This window comes from Euphorbia lathyris, chromosome 4, assembly GCF_963576675.1.
Source record: "Euphorbia lathyris chromosome 4, ddEupLath1.1, whole genome shotgun sequence".
Classification (NCBI taxonomy): domain Eukaryota; kingdom Viridiplantae; phylum Streptophyta; class Magnoliopsida; order Malpighiales; family Euphorbiaceae; genus Euphorbia; species Euphorbia lathyris.
In genome coordinates, this window is record NC_088913.1 from 60139027 (window position 1) to 60159768 (window position 20742).

A 20742-nucleotide genomic window follows, 5' to 3' on the forward strand; every position below is an offset into this window, starting at 1 on the left:
AAAATTTTGGCGTATCCCCGGCAACGGCGCCAAAAACTTGTTGAGCGATTTCTGCAAGTGCACGGTTTCGCTTGTAGTAATAAAAATATCGATCCCATAGGGATACGTTTTTTAACGAAAAACTTATTTTTGAATCTGTTAATTTCGAACTTGTTAGATTTACTATTGAATGTAAATGAAAAGTGAAATTTGTCTAATTGAATTTAGGAAATTGTTTAATTGAGTTTGTGGACTTTGAATACTTGAAAATGCTGGAATAAGATTTTATATTTAGAATATATCGATTGTTAGAAAGATCTTCTGATTTTAAGGATGAATTTTACAAAACAGGAATATTTAGAACTTTTTAGAAAAACGAATGAATTTATTCATTTGCATTAAGCAAAGAAAACAACTTAAACTTTGTATCAATTATGATGATGAAATAAATGACGGAACCTCTAATTAATTGGCTTTGAACGCGACAAAACCCTTTCGGGATAGTTGCCCTTACTCAAATTAAAACTCTTTCGAGATGATAATTTGCCTAAGTGTTCAACAAAGTTTCCTTGTAATGATTTTGAATTCAAGTGCATATTAATGAAAACACCAGCCTCACTTATATTGGATTGGTTACCATAAGTGTTGCATAACGATTTGTCGAATAGAACGGACTTTATTAGATGTAATATAAATTGATACAAGTTTACAGAGAACAAGGAGCATCGAGTTCTTCGAGGGCGTGCAAGTGAAGGGCTTGATCGGTTCCGCTTCCTTGGGTTTCCTAAGAGGTTGTCAGGCTCAGGGGCGAACACTCTACTCAATCTTCTTGCTGTAACTTCGTAATAGGGATTCGGTCGGCCACTACCATGATGCAAACTAAAACTGGAACAATGTCTAAACGCTACTGAGTTGTAATTAAACTATAAACAATATGTGTACCTCATCTTGTTTTGTACAGAATCTAATTTCTAACTCTCGAAATGTGTTTACTTAGAACTTCGACATAAGTTCTACGCTCTGATTCTATATCTATATTATAACATTTTACTGCTACTTTTTCTCAACATCAACTCTTTATTTATAGATGTTGAAGGGTTGTGTTTGAAGTGATGTATCCGTTGGTTAAGAGTATGTCCGTTGTGAAAGGACGTCTTTATCTACTTGAACGAACGCGTTTCTTGGATTTTCAGCATGTGTTAAATGCTCTTTGTAAATTTTCTGCACTTACCGAGGATGGTAATCCGCGGCCGTGAATGACGTAGCATTGAGTTGAACGACGGACGAAGGGGAGAAATAGCTATACCACGCGTGTCGCGGCCGCGGGTTGAAGATCCACTGTCGCGGCCCGATGATTTTTCTCACTTCTTAGCTTTCATTTGTGTCTTCGACTTGGTGCTTTCGATTTATGTCGTCTTTGACTCCTTTTGTAGGATTTTTCTTCGGTTTTAGATCCTTTTTCGTTCCTATTTGGATTTTACCAAATATTTAGGTACCTTGCAAGAAAGAAAGATATTCGAGAGTAAAAGTAATCTAAACAGATATAAATAACACGAATTTGTAATAAAAATGATGTAAATGTTAATGATATTTTAGGTATATTTTGGGCTTAACAGGAGGGCAACACATTGCCGCACACATGGAACCTCCAAAATCTTCGCAAATATTTTGTCAGAAAATGAAGTGTACACACGGTCTTGAGTACTCTTTTTCCTTTAGTAAGCTTTTTCCCACGTGGTTTTTCTTACTAAAGGTTTTAACGAGGCTCACTTATAAGACCTGCTTACTGTAATAAAGCATTTCTCCCATTAATAAACATCATTTGTTCTATTATCTGTGTTCTTTTTAAAAGTTTATTGCAGCAATATCAATATTCCAGTCTTAAAAAGAAGGGGGGCATCCGACGCTCTCCACATTAACAAAGTATCGCTATCTCATAGCTACTTTTTCTCCTTGGACATAAGAGAATCTATCTTATGGGCGGATCCATCTCTGAGAGGATCCCAATCTCCGATAGAGTTAAAACGATCCTTGGACGCAAGGTCTTTACACTCTCTTACATATCTTAGTTCACGGTTTCGCTTGTAGTAATAAAAATATCGATCCCACAGAGATACGTTTTTTAACGAAAAACTTATTTTTGAATTATTAATTTCGAACTTGTTAGATTTATTAAATGTAAATAAAAAGTGAAAATTGTTTGATTGAATTTAGGAAATTTGTTTAATTGAATTTGTGAACTTTGAGTATTTGAAAATGCTGGAATAAGATTTTATATTTAGAATAAATCGATTGTTAGAAATGTCTTCTGATTTAGGGATGAATTTTACAAAACAGGAACGCTTAGTTCTTTTTAGAAAAGATAATTAAATGTATTCATTTACATTAAGCAAAGAAATCAACTTTAAACTTTGTACATTATGAAAATATAATATCATAAGCTCCTTTAATGTATTGGGCTTTGAACTGCTTTCGATCTTAATCCAAAGTATCGTGCCCTAATCAACCTGGTACTAATCTTTAACATTAAAAGTACCAACTTGTTTAGGTTGTTCAACAAAGTTTCCTTGTAATGATTTTGAATTTAACTACGTTTTAATGAAAACACCAGAACTCACTTTAGTGGATTGGTTACCATAACTGCTACTTAAAAATGAATTGAAGAGAACCAACTTTATTAGATGAAATATAAATTGAAACAAGTTTACAGAGAACAGAAAGCATGGAAACTTTTGACGATTGCAAGTGAAAGGTTGTCAATTCTTCCATTGGGCTTCAATAGAGTTTGTCAGACTCTGGGGCGGATCCTCTACTCAATCTTCTCGTTGTATCTTCGTTATAGGGATGCGGACGGCCTCTACCAAAATGTAAACCAATAAGACTGAATCTAAACGCTACTGTGTTTGTAATTATACTATAAACAATGTGTGTACATCATATTGCTTTTTACAGAATCGAACTTCTAACTTTCGAAATGTTTTACTTAGAACTTAGACATAAGTTCTACGCTCTGATTCTATATCTATATTATAACATTTCATATCAACCCTTTCTCTCCATATCAACTCTTTATTTATAGGTGTTGAAGGGTTGTGTTTGAAGTGATGTGTTCCTTAGTTTAGAGTCGTGTCCGTTGTGAAAGGACATCTTTATCCACTTGAACGAACGCGTTTCTTGGATTTTCAGCATGTGTAAAATGCTCTTTGTAAATTTTCTGCACTTACCGAGGATGGTAATCCGCGGCCGTGAATGACGTAGTACTGAGCTGAGCGACGGACGAAGGGGAGAAATAGTTAAACCACGCGTGTCGCGGCCGCGGGTTGAGGATCCACTGTCGCGGCCCGGCAGGTTTTCTTACTTCTTGCTTTCGTTCGTGTCCTCGACTTGGCGCTTTCGATTTACGTCGTCTTTGACTCCTTTTGTAGGGTTTTTCTTCTGTTTTAGATCCTTTTTCGTTCCTATTTGGATTTTACCGAATATTCAAGTACCTTGCAAGAAAGAAAGATATTCGAAAGTAAAAGTAATCTAAACAGATATAAATAACATGAATTTGTAATAAAAATGATATAAATGTTAATGATATTTTAGGTATATTTTGGGCTTAACATAAGGCTTTTTAGAGTATTTGTCACTCTTCCTGAATAGCCTTTTCATCTTCCTTGTGAACATAGCCATCTCCTCATCGTCAGTTGAACTCCCGTCAGTGGAGTCAGCTTTCATGACAAGGGATTTCTGCTTCTTGTCTTCAGATTTTTCCTTCACCTCAAAGTTTTTCATGGATATCTCATGGGTCAGCAATGAACCGATGAGTTCATCATATTTGTAGGTGGTTAAATCCTGAGCTTCCTCAACTGCTGTCTTCTTTGCTTGCCAGTCTTTAGGAAGACTCCTGAGTATCTTTTTGACTTGTTCTTCCTCAGTGAAGATTTTCCCAAGTCTCTTGAGCTCATTAATGATGTTGGTAAACCTTGCATTCATGTCTGAAATGCCCTCATCATTGTTCATCTCGAACAGCTCGTACAGTCTCATCTACTGATTCACCTTGGACACCTTTACTTTATTGGTTCCCTCGTAGGTGACTTCCAGCTTTCTCCAGATCTCTTGTGCCGACTCACAACCTGAGATTTTATTATATTCTACAGCATCGAGCACACAGTGAAGCATATTGATAGACGAAGCATGGTTTTGGAGCTTCTTAAGATCATCCTCTGTCCATTTGGCCTCAGCTTTTACAACTGTTTGGCCAGCCACAACCTCGACAGGTACAAATGGGCCTTAGACTATAGATAGCCAGGCACTCATGTTTGTAGCCTGAATGAAGTTTTTCATCCTATTCTTCCAAAAGGTATAGTTTGACCCGAAGAATAGGGGAGGCCTAGTAATGGACAGCCCCTCAGGCAGTATTTGAGTTGTTTGGTTTCTAGGGAGAAACCGAGTGCTGTTTTCGCCCATGGTAGGGATCAGCTCAAGGTTGTTAGACCTTTTAGAGTGAGCTTTTAAGCTCTGATACCACTTATTGGTCCCTTGTAAGGTTGCAAGTATAGTTCCAAGGGGGGGGGGGGTTAGGAACTATTTAAACTTTTTCGCAATTAGGGCAGACTTCTTTTTCCAAGGAAAAATTTTTTAACAGCGGCGCGGAGTAAACAGCAAGATACTGGCTTAGTCAACTGGTGACTAGGTCAGTTTCTTAGCTTGAGTCAGGAGATAGCACTTAGAGTCTATTCCTGAGCTCAGATGTTTAACGCGCACAACTCAACTTGACCTTCTTTACTTGGTCAGTTTTTGGTTGTTTGAAGCAAGCAATATATATAAGGAGTTAAGGGTAAGTAATACGTTACTCAGCAGATTTATCCAGGTTCGGCTTCTTCTAAGCCTACGTCCTGTCCCCGGAACACGTTCTGAGATTTCGAATCCTCTACTGAGCTCTTTAAAGGTAGAGCCTCAAACCCTTTACAATATCAGCAACTGAGTATGACAAGAGTACCTTCCTCTATACCTCTACTCAATCCTAATCTCTCGCTGAGTACTAAAACCGAGTACTCAGCCTCTCCTTTCTATCTGTAGAAATGATAAGTGTTTTGTCCTATACAAAGATTTGCTAAGACACTTTAGACGATTGAAACAATCACTCTAGACTTTTACACAGATATAAGAATTGTAGTGTAAGATTTTGCTTTGCTTCTTTGCTTGCAGAACTTGTAGAAATTTGGTCAGCGTAATGGCTTGATCAAGTTCTGTGTTCAGTGAAGCTTCTGATGGCACTATTTATAGAGACGTCTGGGCATCGGTCATTTTGAATTTCGAAATAACCGTTGGAGGGAAACGGCTACATGTCGTTGTCATCCTGACTTGCTCAGAGCTCTTGGCCAATCAGAATTGTGTATCTTCTGTCCTCGGTCAGCTCAGCAGACTGTCTCTCCTTTTATGGTAAAGTCAACTGGACAGCATACTGTGTCGTCTGAACTTTTCCCAAAGGGGAAATACTTTGTCTGGAAGTTTTGCTTTGCCAGCTGCTGTCTTGTACGCTTTGTCGAGACTACTCAGCAGCTTCATCTTGAAGTTGTTCCCGAAGGTCTTCTAGATCCTTCCTTTTGCTGAGTTGCGTTTTGTTCAAAACGGCAACGTCTTGACATACGCGGGCCGAGTTGTACTGAGTTGTTTGACTTGGGGCTTGGCTTCCGTATTGGGCTTGGGCCTTTTGATTCTTATGTCTTATAACAGTTTTAACTCAACATTGAACAAACACATTAGTAGAATAAATCAAAGCATTTAAACTTAGTGTGTTTAGAATATGTATTTTAAATTATACTTAAACAATTTTGTCAAATCAAAATTATGTGGAAAGGTGTTTCAACAAGAACTACTTCAAGCGTCGACAGATTTGGGGTATTGTCCAAAAACCCTAAAATTGAAAGGAGAACTACTGGGAATTCCGATTATGTTGTTGGTTGATTCAGGTGCTTCTCACAATTTTATTTCACCTAAATTGGTTCACTCTTTAGGCCTCTCTACAACCCCGATCTCTCCATTAACCATCTGATTGGGTGATGGATACAGGGCTTCAGTTCAAGAGCAGTGTTCTGTTGATCTTCAAATTGGGGTCACTAAGTTTGTGTTGGAAGCGTTGGTGTTCGAATTGGGACAGCTAGATATGGTTTTGGGTATGGCTTGGTTGCGATCCTTGGGAGATGTTTTACACAATTGGGAAAAACGTTGGATGAAGTTCAGTCACAAAGGGAGCATCGTGGAATTACAGGGAGTTGCGGGCACTCCTTTTGAATTAACAGCTTTGTAAGTTTGGTTGGGGGGAGAAAGTGCAGCCATGCGTATGGAGAATCTTCAAGTATCAATTGAAGCAGGGGACAATTCTTTGTCCACAAACCAGGTGACTAATCTGCAATATTTACTTCTTCAAAATCCGATGGTTTTTGAGCCCCTAGCTGGTCTTCCCCCAAGGCGGGCTCATGATTATGCTATAAATCTTTTACCGAGACATAGTGCTATAAGCGTGCGTCCATATCGTTATCCTTATATACAAAAAGAAGAAATTCAACGGCAGGTTACTGAGCTACTCGGGATGGGGCTGATTCGTCCTGGTCAAAGTGCTTTTTCCAGTCATGTGCTCCTTGTGAAGAAGAAAGACGATTCTTGGCGTATGTGCATTGACTTTCGAGCCTTAAACAAAGTTACCATACCAGATAAGTATCCAATTCCCATCGTAGATGAACTGTTAGATGAATTGAATGGAGCAACATATTTTACTAAGCTGGATTTGCAGTCAGGTTTTAATCAAATCAGAATAAAAGAAGGGGATGAGGAAAAGACTGCTTTCCGCACACACGATGGACATTATGAGTTCTTGGTGATGCCTTTCGGCCTCACTAACGCCCCCTCCACCTTTCAAAGTGTGATGAACGATTTGTTTCGACCTTGGTTGCGGAAATTTGTATTGGTCTTTTTTGATGATATTTTGATTTACAGTTCTTCTTGGGAGGACCATTTACAACATTTAAGCCTCATTCTCCAAGTTTTAGCTGACAACTATTTTAAAGTCAATCACAAGAAGTGCTCCTTTGGAACAAATGTGGATTATCTGGGTCATTAGATTTCGGGCAGCGGGGTATCAGTGGATCCAGGTAAAGTAGCTGCTATTCAACACTGGGCACTTCCAAAAAATGTAAAGGGTGTTCGAGGATTCTTGGGTTTGACCGGTTATTATCGGAAGTTTGTCAAAGACTACGGCAAATTGGCTAAACCCCTAAAGGAGCTCACAAAGAAAAATAACTTTTTTTTGGCATGCTGATGCTCAAGAAGCATTTGATAATTTGAAGCAGTGCCTCAGTTCTACACCATTCCTAGCCCTTCCGGACTTCCAGAAGGAATTTTGTATCGAATATGATGCTTCGGGCGCAGGCCTTGGGGCTGTTCTGATGCAAGAGGGCAGACCTATTGCCTATTATAGCAAGGCCCTTTCCCCCAATAACTTGGCTAAATCGGCCTATGAAAAAGAATTGATGGCTTTAGTTTTGTGCATTCAACATTGGCGGCCTTACTTGCTCGGGAAGAAGTTTTTAGTGTATTTCGATCGGAAAAGCTTGCGCCATTTTCTTCAGTAGCGAGTCACGACAATGGATCAACAGAATTGGTTGGCCAAATTGATGGGGTATTCATTTGAGGTTTGATACAAACCCGGTAATTTGAATCGAGCTGCTGATACTCTTTCCCGACAACACGATTCAGGAGACTTCTATACACTTCTTTCTTTTCCTACTTGCTTGGAGGGTGATCAAATCTTAGCTGAGGTGGCTGCTGATCCGCACATAAGTTCTATCCGTTCTGCTTTGGAGAAGGATCCCTCTTCAAGGTCTGCCTATCACCTCTCCAATGGCATTTTATTTCGGCGGGGCAGCATTGTCATCCCAGCCACTTCTAAATGGATTCCTAATATATTGGCAGAATTCCATAACACTAAAACAGGGGGGCATTCCGGGTATTATCGTACTTACCGCCGAATTCTTGGGAATTTTTATTGGAAGGGCATGGTTCAAACTATCAAGGCCTTTGTTCAACAATGTTCTATTTGCCAACAATTCAAGGCTTCCACCTTGGCCCCGGGAGGATTACTTCAGCCTCTCCCTATTCCCCAAGAAGTCTGGACTGCCATCTCCATGGATTTCATTGTTGGGATGCCTAAATCAAAGGGTTATGAAGCTATTATAGTTGTGGTTGATCGACTTTCAAAATATGGCCACTTCATTGCCTTGAAGCACCTTTATACTGCTCGATCTCTAGCAGAGATTTTTGTTAAGGAAGTGGCCCGTTTACATGGTTTCCCTTCAAGCATTATTAGCGATCGTGATCCCGTTTTTATAAGCAACTTTTGGCGTGAACTATTTAAGCTTCAGGGTACCCGACTTCAATTCAGTTCCTCTTATCACCCGGAGACGGACGGGCAAACGGAAGTGGTCAATCGATGTCTTGAGTCCTATCTTCGATGCTTTGCTTCAGACCAGCCTCGCTTTTGGGTCCAATGGCTTCCGTGGGCCGAATTCTGGTTCAATACCACATTCCACATCTCCACGGGTACTATTGATGCGTGTCACCTAGTACTGTTCTTTTTAATGACGAAATGTATATCACGATGATTGCGCTATGACTATGGATATGGTCTTTCTAAGTGCTTTGTATCTACTAGATGTCACTACGTAGGGGCAAGTGTACCCCGTCGTATCAAGTAATAATCCGGTTAAGACCGGGTATCGAATCCACGGGATTTATAACTGCAAGTATTAAACGACTCGGTTTTATACGTTATTTAAGCGGTGAATACTTTGAGGTTGGTGTGAGACACAACTACAAACTACTCCTAACTACGTGTGAGGCGAATTTATATAACGAAACTCTATGGAGTGATATGAATGCGATAAGTTATAACTATGACAAATAATGACTTCTAATGTTTATACGGTTGATGGTTTGCTCGTGCAAAGATGACTATGTGTAGAGAAACCGACCCGTGAAGTACTTAGACTACGTGGTTCCTAGTCAAGGCGTGTCTAATGCTTGGGACCAGAAATTAGGGTCCGTAAGTTCCGTGGTTTGTCAATTCCTACGGTTTCCGGTTTGTCACTTCCGGTAAGGCAACATCTATATGAATCCCTAAAAATAGCCCGAATGGCGTCGGAAGTCGCGTTCTCCTACACAACAATCGATTATAAATATCAAAACAAGTAACAAACATCAACACATATATAGAAAAGAAGATTATGAATCATAAATTATAAATATGGAAAGTGTAAATATGGATTACAAACAAGCCTAGTACATAGGATGAGATCAAGCTAATTAGCAAGTGTAAAGGGAAGAATCCACCCTCGGAACTAGCTAACCGGACTCAAAAGCCGTCTCTAAGGACTTGAATGGTGGAGCTCTCGAGCTTGGTGTGCGGAGATGGAGCGGGACTTTGATGAAATGCCGGGAGCAACGGACAAGCTCTCGAGATGGAAGAGTTTAGTTACACAAAGCCTAAAAACAAATCTAAACTACAACAATCAAAACAAGTATAGTTTTTTGCTCTCTCTAATGGTGTGTCTTTGTGTGTATCAAGAGCTGCCTATTTATACCTATCAAGCTAGGGCAAAATTGTAACTTTGCAAGGTACAAGTATGGAGCAACATTATTTGTGCAGAAATCCCATAATACGCCCCGCGTATGGTGGAGTACGCCCCACGTGTATGCCCATTCCGTCAGAAATCTCCTGCATGTGGACCAATTCCGGATCTTGATGTCTCAAACACGCCCCGTGTAGGATGGACTGCGCCTTGCGTGTTTGAGTCTCTGACTTTTTATTGCTTGATTTGGTCCTTTTACGCCGTGCGTAGCTTGAGGCACGCCCTGCGTAAATGAGTTTCTGATCTTTTTGCATTGAAGAATTCCCTTACACGCCCTGCGTGTAAGGTGGTACGCCCCGCGTATGGATCGTTGACTCAGGGAGACCATGTAGTCTGACTTTTCAAGATTAGGCAATTATTTCTGACATGTGTTTGTACGCCTCGTGTAAGTTGGCGTACACCTCGCGTATGCTGACTAGATTCCGCGTGGTGTTTGTGGATAGAGCAATTATTTCTGACTTTATGTTTCACGCCCCGCATATGGGATGATGCGCCTCGCGTATTTGAGTGGATTTTCACTCCTTGCTCGTACCTGAAATACAAATCTCGGGGCCGAGTTAGCTTGATGTTTTTATTTCCTAAATTACTCAAAAATAAGGGAAATTAACTGAAAGCACGGAATTTATCTTTATTCCGTTATTTTATTAAAACACTCTATTTTTGTAATTAAACTTATTTGTTTCTTCTAAAATTAACCCGTAAATCACGCTAAAAGATAGGGGTCAAATACCCCTATCAAACCTCATCGGACTTTAAAGTTTTACTTGTCCTCAAGTAAAAGAAATCGAAAGACAAGGGGTTGAGATTATTAAGAAACAAACCGACGGTTGGTTTTACCAAGTGCGTGATTTCAAAGTTAAAATTTTATGCAAAGTTTTCGGCGAGTACCTACGCAAACAATCGAGCGACCAAAACTTGTTTGAAACCTCCATAATTAAAATTAATAGGCAATAATAACGGGGGTTGATTATCTTTTGAGAACCCGATAATACCTCACCAAGGGATTTCACTCTTACGCTCAAACTTTGGTGGGTCGGTGTTTTAGCACTCTTCTTTGCACTTACCCGAGATCACTTTTGAGTTTGTATTTTCATCCGGTTTTTTCCTCCTATGTCATGGTTTAGACAGTATTAAAAATGAGCCCGGAGGGGGGTTGTAATGTGGGTGGCTTTTTAGTGGTTAATTTTTGAAAACTCGAGTTTAAATACTATTTTAATGGTCGCACCGTATTTTTATTTTGGCCTTGGCGAGTTCATAAGATATACTCGAAATTGCTCGGGTGGAGCTTGAGAATGCCTTTTGCTCTTTATTGTATTTTTCTTTTCTTTTTGTTTTGAGAGCGGCACAAAAACGATTTCGAGAGTTTAAGGTGTTTACTTATCAAGGCTTTGGCTTATTTCGGGTGCGAATTGATTGGTATTTAAACAGGAGGAAAAAGAGGGTTAATTGTTAAAAGGGTGCTGACAAGAAAAGTCGGTTAGTAGGCTCAAGGGGGTTTGCTAGAGGTTGATAGAAACGAGAAAAATAAATTAAGAAAAGAATTAGACTAAGTGGGTTCGTTTTATCATCTATTGCCATTTTAACCAAAATAGGCGTACTTAACCCGGTATTAGATGCAAACTCTATGACTCGAGTGAAGTCAAAGCTCTCGAAGAATTGTGAAAGAAATAGAGTTCTCGTACGAACCCCTTTAGGCTCAAAATTACCTCACAAAATTTCGGGTTTAAATTGTGTATTATCGAGTCTTCGCTAAACTTTCAAACATCCCGTTTTTATTGCCTTTTTAAGTTTCGTTATGGAGATGACTTATGGGTTAGGACTCGATGCTTTTGTTTAGTATCACCTAGTCTTTTCATAAATTCTATAACTTCAAAATTAAAAATAAAATTTCTTAATAGAACCGATCCTTTGTGGTCCGATAGTATTTACATTTAAGGACAAACAACGGAACATTTAATTAATTCCGAGGAAGGTTATTGTGTCGGGAAAATTTTTAAGAATCAGCAAATTAGTTTAATTATTTTTTGTGTCTTTTTCTATTTTTATTTTTGTTTTTGTTAGTGCAAAACAAACTGAAACTGCGGGGTTGCACGGCCCTCCGCATTATTAAAATGACGTCTATTCCAAGGACGTCGCAAAAGAAAAACAAAAACAAAAACAAAAACAAACGGTGAATTAAAAGTGAGACCCTTGGGGGCCAGATGCTACGCGAGGCGTGCCCAGGGGGGCGCCTCGCGTAGACAGGGCGTTTTATGGTGTTTTTGGGCAGAGATTCAAATACGCGGGACGCATGAAGTGGGGCGCCCTGCGTGTTTGAGTTTCTGAGTATTTTTATGCAAGAACAGGGGAATTACGCGAGGCGTACAAGGAGGTACGCCCTGCATAAAAGGTGCGATTTAGGCCGTTTTTGGCCAGAGGCTCGGAAGCGCGGGGCGTCACAGTGGGCACGCCCCGCGTGAGGTATTTGGATTTGCTCGGGATTTTTTTTCGTTGATTTTATTGGAAGAAAATAAGAATAGTGCCGAAAAAGAACAAACGGGTTTGATATATATACAAAGGGTTTGAGGGACGCAAACCGAGGCTACATTTAGAGTCGGAGTAGCTCGACTTTTCTGGATGAGTGCATGTTCACGGTGTTTTGAGAAATGTGGTTTCTCCGTGTTGTGGAAGAGTGCCCCCGCAATATATTTTCAGGCGGTGTCCGTTCACCCGGTGGGTTTCGTTGTCGGAACCTTGGATGTCAACCGCTCTAGATGAGTGACCATGGACAACAGTGTATGGTCCCGACCACCGACTTTTTAATTTTCCTGGGAACAGGCGGAGGCGGGAATTATATAGGAGGACTTGGTCCCCTTTGCTGAATTCCCTGATTTGCATGTGCTTGTCGTGCCATTTCTTCGTTCGTTCTTTGTAAAGCTTGGCATTTTCGTTTGAACCGAGACGAAGTTCATCAAAGGTGTTGAGTTGGAGGAGACGTTGGTCCCCGACGGCCTGCATATCAAAATTTAAAAATTTTAGAGCCCAATAGGCTTTATGTTCCAATTCCACAGGTAAATGACATGATTTCCCGAAAACTAAGCGATAGGGAGACATCCCGATAGGCGTTTTAAACGTCGTGCGATAAGCCCAAAGAGTGTCATCGAGCTTTAGGCTCCAATCCTTTCTAGAGGAACTAACCGTCTTTTCCAAGATACGTTTTAGCTCGCGGTTAGAAACCTCGACTTGCCCGCTAGTTTGCTGATGGTAGGGTGTTGAGACTCGGTGTGCAACCCCATATTTTTGTAAGAGGTGGTCGAATTGACGATTGCGTGGGAACCCCCGTCACTAATAATAGCTCGAGGAGTTCCAAACCGAGTAAAGATATTTTTCTTTATAAATTTCCCTACCACCTTGGAGTCGTTTGAGGGTAAGGCAACGGCCTCCACCCATTTGGAGACATAGTCAACCCCCACAAGAATGTAGGAGTTGTTATGCGACTTAGGGAAAGGCCCCATAAAGTCTATCCCCCAAACATCAAAAAGTTTGCAAACTAGGATCCCTTGTTGGAGCATTTCATGTTTTCGGGAAATGTTCCCGCTCCGTTGACAAGCGTCACATGATTTGACGAAGTCTTGGGAATCCTTGGACAAGGTAGGCCAATAAAAACCACATTGTAGGACCTTTGCCATAGTCCGACTAGGGCCGAAGTGGCCCCCCGGCTCTTGGGTGTGACACATATGCAACACATGATTTACCTCATCTTCCGGTATACACCTACGAATGACATTATCAGCACAAGATTTAAACAAGTAGGGCTCTTCCCAAAAATAGTTCTTAGCATCATGAAAGAATTTCCTACGCTGCTCGTAAGTAAGATGTGGGGGAAGAATATTACCGGCTTTGTAGTTTGCCATATCGGCATACCAAGGTAAAGGTGTTACTGCATAGAGAGTTTCATCGGGAAAGGTCTCCTCAATCTGTCTCCTTAATCTCCACAACTTCCGGAGATGTGGCTTGCTCGCTTTGTAACCGGGAAAGATGGTCGGCTACAACATTCTCCACTCCTTTTTTATCCATGATTTCGATATCAAATTCTTGTAGGAGTAGAATCCACCGTATTAATCGTGGCTTGGCGTCCTGCTTAGTCATTAGGTACTTGAGAGCTGCGTGGTCAGTGTATACGACAATTTTGGATAATATGAGATATGATCTAAATTTATCGAAAGCAAAGACTACAACAAGCATCTCTTTTTCCGTAATGGAATAATTTTGTTGGGCATCATTGAGCGTTTTGCTCGCATAATAAACGGGGCGGAAAATTTTATCCACCCGCTGGCCCAAACAAGCACCTACAGCCAAGTCACTTGCATCACACATGAGTTCAAAAGGAAGACTCCAATCGGGTTTCACCATAATGGGTGCATTAACTAGTTTTTCCTTTAGCGTATTAAATGCAGGCAAACATTCGGGAGAAAAACTAAATTTCGCATCCTTTGCTAGGAGTTGGGTCAAGGGGGTTGCTATCTTAGAGAAATCTTTGATGAATCTCCTATAGAATCCCGCATGACCTAAAAAAACTCCGGATTCCTTTAACATTGATTGGAGGGGGTAATTTCTCAATCACCTCAATCTTGGCCGGATCGACCGCGATTCCTTCCCCGGACACTTTGTGTCCCAAAACAATACAATCTTGAACCATAAACTGACACTTTTCCCAACTTAGAGCGAGATTAGTGTCCTCGCAACGTTGAAGGACTTTATCAAGATTGTTCAAACAAATTTCAAAGGACGATCCAAAAACAGAAAAATCGTCCATGAAGACTTCCATGAAATCCTCAATCATTTCGGAGAATATAGCCGTCATGCACCTTTGAAAGGTGGCGGGGGCATTACAAAGCCCAAACGACATCCGCCTATATGCAAATGTCCCATACGGACAAGTGAATGTCGTCTTTTCTTGATCCGAAGGATCAACGGGAATTTGCATATAACCGAATAAGCCATCGAGGGTGCAAAAGAATTTATGACCCGCCATTCTTTCCAACATTTGGTCAATGAACGGCAAGGGAAAATGATCTTTTCGGGTGGCTTCGTTAAGTTTCCTATAGTCAATGCATACTCGCCACCCGGTTACTTTCCGTGTGGGGATTAATTCCCCTTGATCATTTTCCTTCACCGTAGTGCCCCCTTTTTTGGGGACACATTGGACCGGACTAACCCATGGACTATCGGAGATAGGAAAGATTATACATGCATCGAGGAGTTTGATTACCTCGGTCTTCACTACCTTTTTCATATTGGGGTTGAGTCGTCGTTGCGGCTGCACGGAGGGCTTGACTTTATCCTCCATAAGGATACGGTGTGTGCAAATGGTAGGGCTGATCCCCTTAATGTCGTGAATAGTCCACCCAAATGCGCCCTTGTGTTTTTGTAACACCGCAATTAATGCTTCCTCCATTTCCGCTATCAAAAGCGAAGAAATAACAACCGGTAAGAAATTGGGAGGTTGTAAAAATACGTATTTTAAATTAGGAGGCAAGGGTTTAAGTTCCAAAGTTGGAGGTTCCTCAAGAGAGGTCTTCGGCTTTGCTTTGCTATCCCGGTCTAAACCCTCGAACCGGCTCCTTGCCAACAGACATTGTTCTATTTTGGAGGAGTATTCAAATGGCTTGTTCAATGGCTCCTCATCGAAATGCTCAATACCATATATTTCCGAAGAGGTTCCCGCAGAAGACCTATCACAAAAATCCTCAACAAAACGATCAATAGAGTCTACGGAATTTAAAAAGTTGCAATCCTCCATGGTGTTAGACGGGAATTTCATGGAGTTGTACACGTTAAACTCTACCTCTTCGTCTTGCAACCGTAGGATAAGTTTACCTTCGTGGACGTCAATGAGAGTCCTACCTATTGCAAGAAATGGTCGTCCTAGGAGGATTGGTACCGTATCGTCTTCCGCCATATCGAGCACTACAAAATCGGCGGGGAAAATGAACTTGTCCACTTTCACTAAGACATCCTCCACAAACCCTTTTGGCTGGGCAATGGATCTATCGGCCAGCTGGAGCGTCATATTGGTAGGCTTTGGTTCTCCCAAGCCGAGCTTCCTAAACACAGATAAGGGCATTAGATTGATACTAGCACCCAAATCACATAAAGCTCTCCTAAACTCAACATTACCAATCGTGCAAGGGATAGAAAAACTACCCAAATCCTTGAGTTTAGGTGGGAGTTTGTTTGTTATAATCGTGTAGCATTCCTCCGTAAGCGCTACCGTTTCATTATAGTCCAACTTCCTCTTTTTGGCGAGGATTTCTTTAAGAAACTTCGCATATGTAGGCATTTGTTCCAATGCATCCACAAGCGGGATGTTAATGTGAAGTTTTTTAAAAATTTCCAAAAACTTGCCGTATTGGTGGTCCAATTTTTCCTTTTTAAGTCATTGTAGAAAAGGGAGCTTCGGTACGTAGGCTCCAATTAGATCACACACATTTTTATTCTTATCCAAGGAAGTCGCGGGTTTTGGATCCGAACCGGGGTTGCTTACCACTTCCGGTTCATCACTTACCTGTGGAGCGGTGATGCGCCTCCCGTAAAGGAGACTCACTAAGGGATAAGTGTACCCCGTCGTTATCAAGTAATAAAATTTCGGAAAGTCCAGGTATCGTCCACAGGATTTATTTATGCAAGTATCGAATTACTTGGTCTCAGGTGTTATCTAGGCTTTGGGGGTTTTGAGTTTGGTTTTTCTTAAGTTATTCTACTCCTAGGTTGAATTATACTACTCCTAGCTAAGTTATCTAATTCTAACTAAGTTATTCTACGCCTAATTAAGTTACTCTACCCCTAATTAAGTTAAACTACTCCTAGGTGATCTTTTACCAATGTAATTATCCGAAGGAACATGAAGGGATACGATGATAATGAAAAATAGATTGTTTAGACAACGGAATTAAAACCTAATCTAAGGCACTTGTGTCCGAGGCGATTAACCCTACCTATCCTCCTGAGGTCCCTAGTTCGTGATTCCCTTGTAAGGCCGAAACTAGCTCTAAGGCTCAGCAATTTGGGCTTAATCTTCTATAGGGTCGTCAATCCTATAGGCACTGACTAGGTCAGATTCAGCTCGCAATATGTGTCAACTTAATTTTGGGATTATCGAATGAGTTAAACCAATCAGACAAAGCATAAGACAAAGATTAAAGCAATAAAAACAATTGAATAAACAAAACTATAATATATATCAAAGATGAAAAGTATTGTCACGAAGATACAATGAGCCTAGGATTCATAGCATGGATCAGAGGCTAGACAGAATATAAAAGAAGAAAAATCCCTTTCAGGGAACCTGTCTACCAATGCAGGCGTCCTCCTAGGACTTAAGGATGGAGCTTGAGCAATCCTCGGTGAGTGGAGCTTCGGAGGTGTCCTCAATGGAGGTTTGAAGGATATGGAGGAGGTGGAGAGGATTTCTCAAGGTGAAAGCTAAGAAAATTACAAAGATAAAAGATATCTAATTTACAATGGAAAAGTTCTATTTATAGTTGTAGCTTGGGCCCTCTTTCTGACCTATTTCGTATCCTTGTGCAGGTGGGAAGTCGTGGGACCGGTCGTGGAGTCGTGGGGTCAAAACTGACTTTTTTGACCAATTCCCGCAGGTCAGCTCGCCGAGCAGGGCGCACTGATCGGCGAGCTGGCCCTTGCAGGCCAGCTTGCGGCGAGCTAGCCTATAACGGCCAGCTCGTCGCGAGCAGGCCCCTGGAGGCCTGCTCAGCGAGCTGGCCTAAAAAGGCCAGTTCGACGAGCCGTTTTGCCCTACACGCTTCCGCACGGTTGCTCGATGTTCCACGATGTAATTCTCGTCCGAATTTATCCCTGCGCATGCACGAAAACTCCAAATAACATTAGTCTCGAGGCTAAATTAACCCGCCAATCGCTCATTTTAAGCAAACGCTCCATTTGGTGCGACTTTTGGCGGATCAATTAGCTATAAAAGATAACGGAATTATAACGTACATGCCATTTTGTCCTTATTTGCCTAAAATGATCAGAAAACGAGCCTAAACAACAAAAAGTTAATAAAACATTTCCAATTCCTAACTAACTCACACAAAGGCATATAAATGCGAGAATTGCTCGCTTATTCATGAAATAACACTAAAAACCGTTCTAAAACCGTACCCAAAGACAGGGGTTTTTGACCCCTATCAAGCGAGTGGAGTCTCCTTTGGAACCGGTGGTTCCAAACCCTTACCACTTCGGAGAGTTATTGCTTGCGTGGTCTCCCGACCTTTTGGTCTCGGGTTTTGTTCGGTGTTAATCGGGGGAGACTCATGTTGTCTCCCTTGTCGTTGGCGACTTAATTGGGCCACTTGCTGTCCCAAGTCCCTGCAAAATGCTTCATTGTTAGCAAGACGGGAAGATATTTCTTTAAGAAGATCAATTACCATTGCGTCTTGCGCATTGCTAGGAGGTTGCGATTTTTGCCCTCCTTGGGCATGAGAGAATTGGCCCAAACCTTGTTCCACGAATTTACCATGGGGTTCGGATGGGGGCTTCAACACATTCCGCTTGTTATCATAAGATGGAATCGGGTGTTGGTGTTGAGGCCTCCATCCGTTATTATTATTGTTATGGTGGTGATAAGCATGCGTGTTAGGATAGGAGTTATAATGAGAAGTATACCTTTGTTGTCCCCCTACATAACTTACGCTTTCGGTGTCGCCGGCAAAAGGGCTTCCGGCTTGACAATCCTTACCTTGGTGGTCACCACCACAATGAGAGCACACTAGGACTTGTGCTGAATTGTTGAGGCTCATTTGCGCCATTAAGGCGTCCAGCTTCTTATTCATTTCGATCATGAAGATTGTGGGAGCCTCGTCTTCTACGGAAAAGGTTTGATGTTGCGAGGGTCCGGCAAGCCGATCTTCTTGCCATTGGATGCTTTTCCTAGCTAATTCGTGAATGAGCTCATACGCCTCGCTTGCCGATTTGTGAAACAAATCCCCACCTGCGGCAGAATCAACGGTTGCACGATTAGTAGGTGTTAAACCATGATAAAAGGTACTTACTAGATCATGCTTAGGGACATCGTGATGGGGACAGCTTCGGAGCAACTTTCGGAACCTAGCCCAAGCTGAATGGAGGGCCTCGTATCTAAGTTCCCGAAAGGAGGTGATATCTTTTCTCAACTTAACCGTTTTAGAGGGCGGGAAGTAGTAAGATAGGAACTCCTTCTCAAGTTCCTCCCAAGATGTGATCGATCCCGCCTCTAACGAGTGCAACCATTCCAATGCTTTCCCTGTCAAAGAGAAAGGAAATAGTTTTAGTTGGACGGCCTCAACCGGAACACCGTTTTGCCGCGACGTTTCGGCACACATAAGAAATTTATCAAGGTGTTCGTTAGGGTTTTCATGGGGTTCCCCTCTGAATTGACCGAGTTGTTGGATTAATTGGATCATGGTAGTCTTTATTTCAAATGTGTCGGCCGGAATAGTGGGGGCAACGATTCCGTGGCGGATTTGAGGGCGAGGTGGAGCAAGAATCTCCAACATCGAACGCGTGTCATTGCCTCCACCATTACGGTTGTTATTCACGGGTTGTTCCGGCACCCGTTGGTTGACCTCGGGCTGGTTAGCTTCATTGTTGAGATTTGCCATCTTCTCTTTTCGAATCCTACAAAGAGTACGTTCAATTTCGAGATCAATAAGAATAAGAGAATCACTCCAAGATCGGGTATGCATAAAATAAGTGAAATAAAATATAATATCAACAAGAAAAGAATGTTGTTAGTAAAAGTATATATAAACAATTTATACAAAAAGAATGCTTAAACTAACAATAAAACGTTTTTGTCTAATATTGCAAGATGTTATAAATCCCCGGCAACGGCACCAAAAACTTGATGCATGTCACCTAGTACTGTTCTTTTTAATGACGAAATGTATATCACGATGATTGCGCTATGACTATGGATATGGTCTTTCTAAGTGCTTTGTATCTACTAGATGTCACTACGTAGGGGCAAGTGTACCCCATCGTATCAAGTAATAATCCGGTTAAGACCGGGTATCGAATCCACGGGATTTATAACTGCAAGTATTAAACGACTCGGTTTTATACGTTATTTAAGCGGTGAATACTTTGAGGTTGGTGTGAGACACAACTACAAACTACTCCTAACTACGTGTGAGGCGAATTTATATAACGAAACTCTATGGAGTGATATGAATGCGATAAGTTATAACTATGACAAATAATGACTTTTAATGTTTATACGGTTGATGGTTTGCTCGTGCAAAGATGACTACGTGTAGAGAAACCGACCCGTGAAGTACTTAGACTACGTGGTTCCTAGTCAAGGCGTGTCTAATGCTTGGGACCAGAAATTAGGGCCCGTAAGTTCCGTGGTTTGTCAATTCCTACGGTTTCTGGTTTGTCACTTTCGGTAAGGCAACACCTATATGAATCCCTAAAAATAGCCCGAATGGCGTCGGAAGTCGCATTCTCCTACACAACAATCAATTATAAATATCAAAACAAGTAACAAACATCAACACATATATAGAAAAGAAGATTATGAATCATAAATTATAAATATGGAAAGTGTAAATATGGATTACAAACAAGCCTAGTACATAGGATGAGATCAAGCTAATTAGCAAGTGTAAAGGGAAGAATCCACCCTTAGAACTAGCTAACCGGACTCAAAAGCCGTCTCTAAGGACTTGAATGGTGGAGCTCTCGAGCTTGGTGTGCGGAGATGGAGCGGGACTTTGATGAAATGCCGGGAGCAACGGACAAGCTCTCGAGATGGAAGAGTTTAGTTACACAAAGCCTAAAAACAAATCTAAACTACAACAATCAAAACAAGTATAGTTTTTTGCTCTCTCTAATGGTGTGTCTTTGTGTGTATCAAGAGCTGTCTATTTATACATATCAAGCTAGGGCAAAATTGTAACTTTGTAAGGTACAAGTATGGAGCAACATTATTTGTGTAGAAATCCTATAATACGCCTCGCGTATGGTGGAGTACGCCCCGCGTGTATGCCCATTCCGTCGAAAATCTCCTGCATGTGGACCAATTCCGGATCTTGATGTCTCAAACACGCCC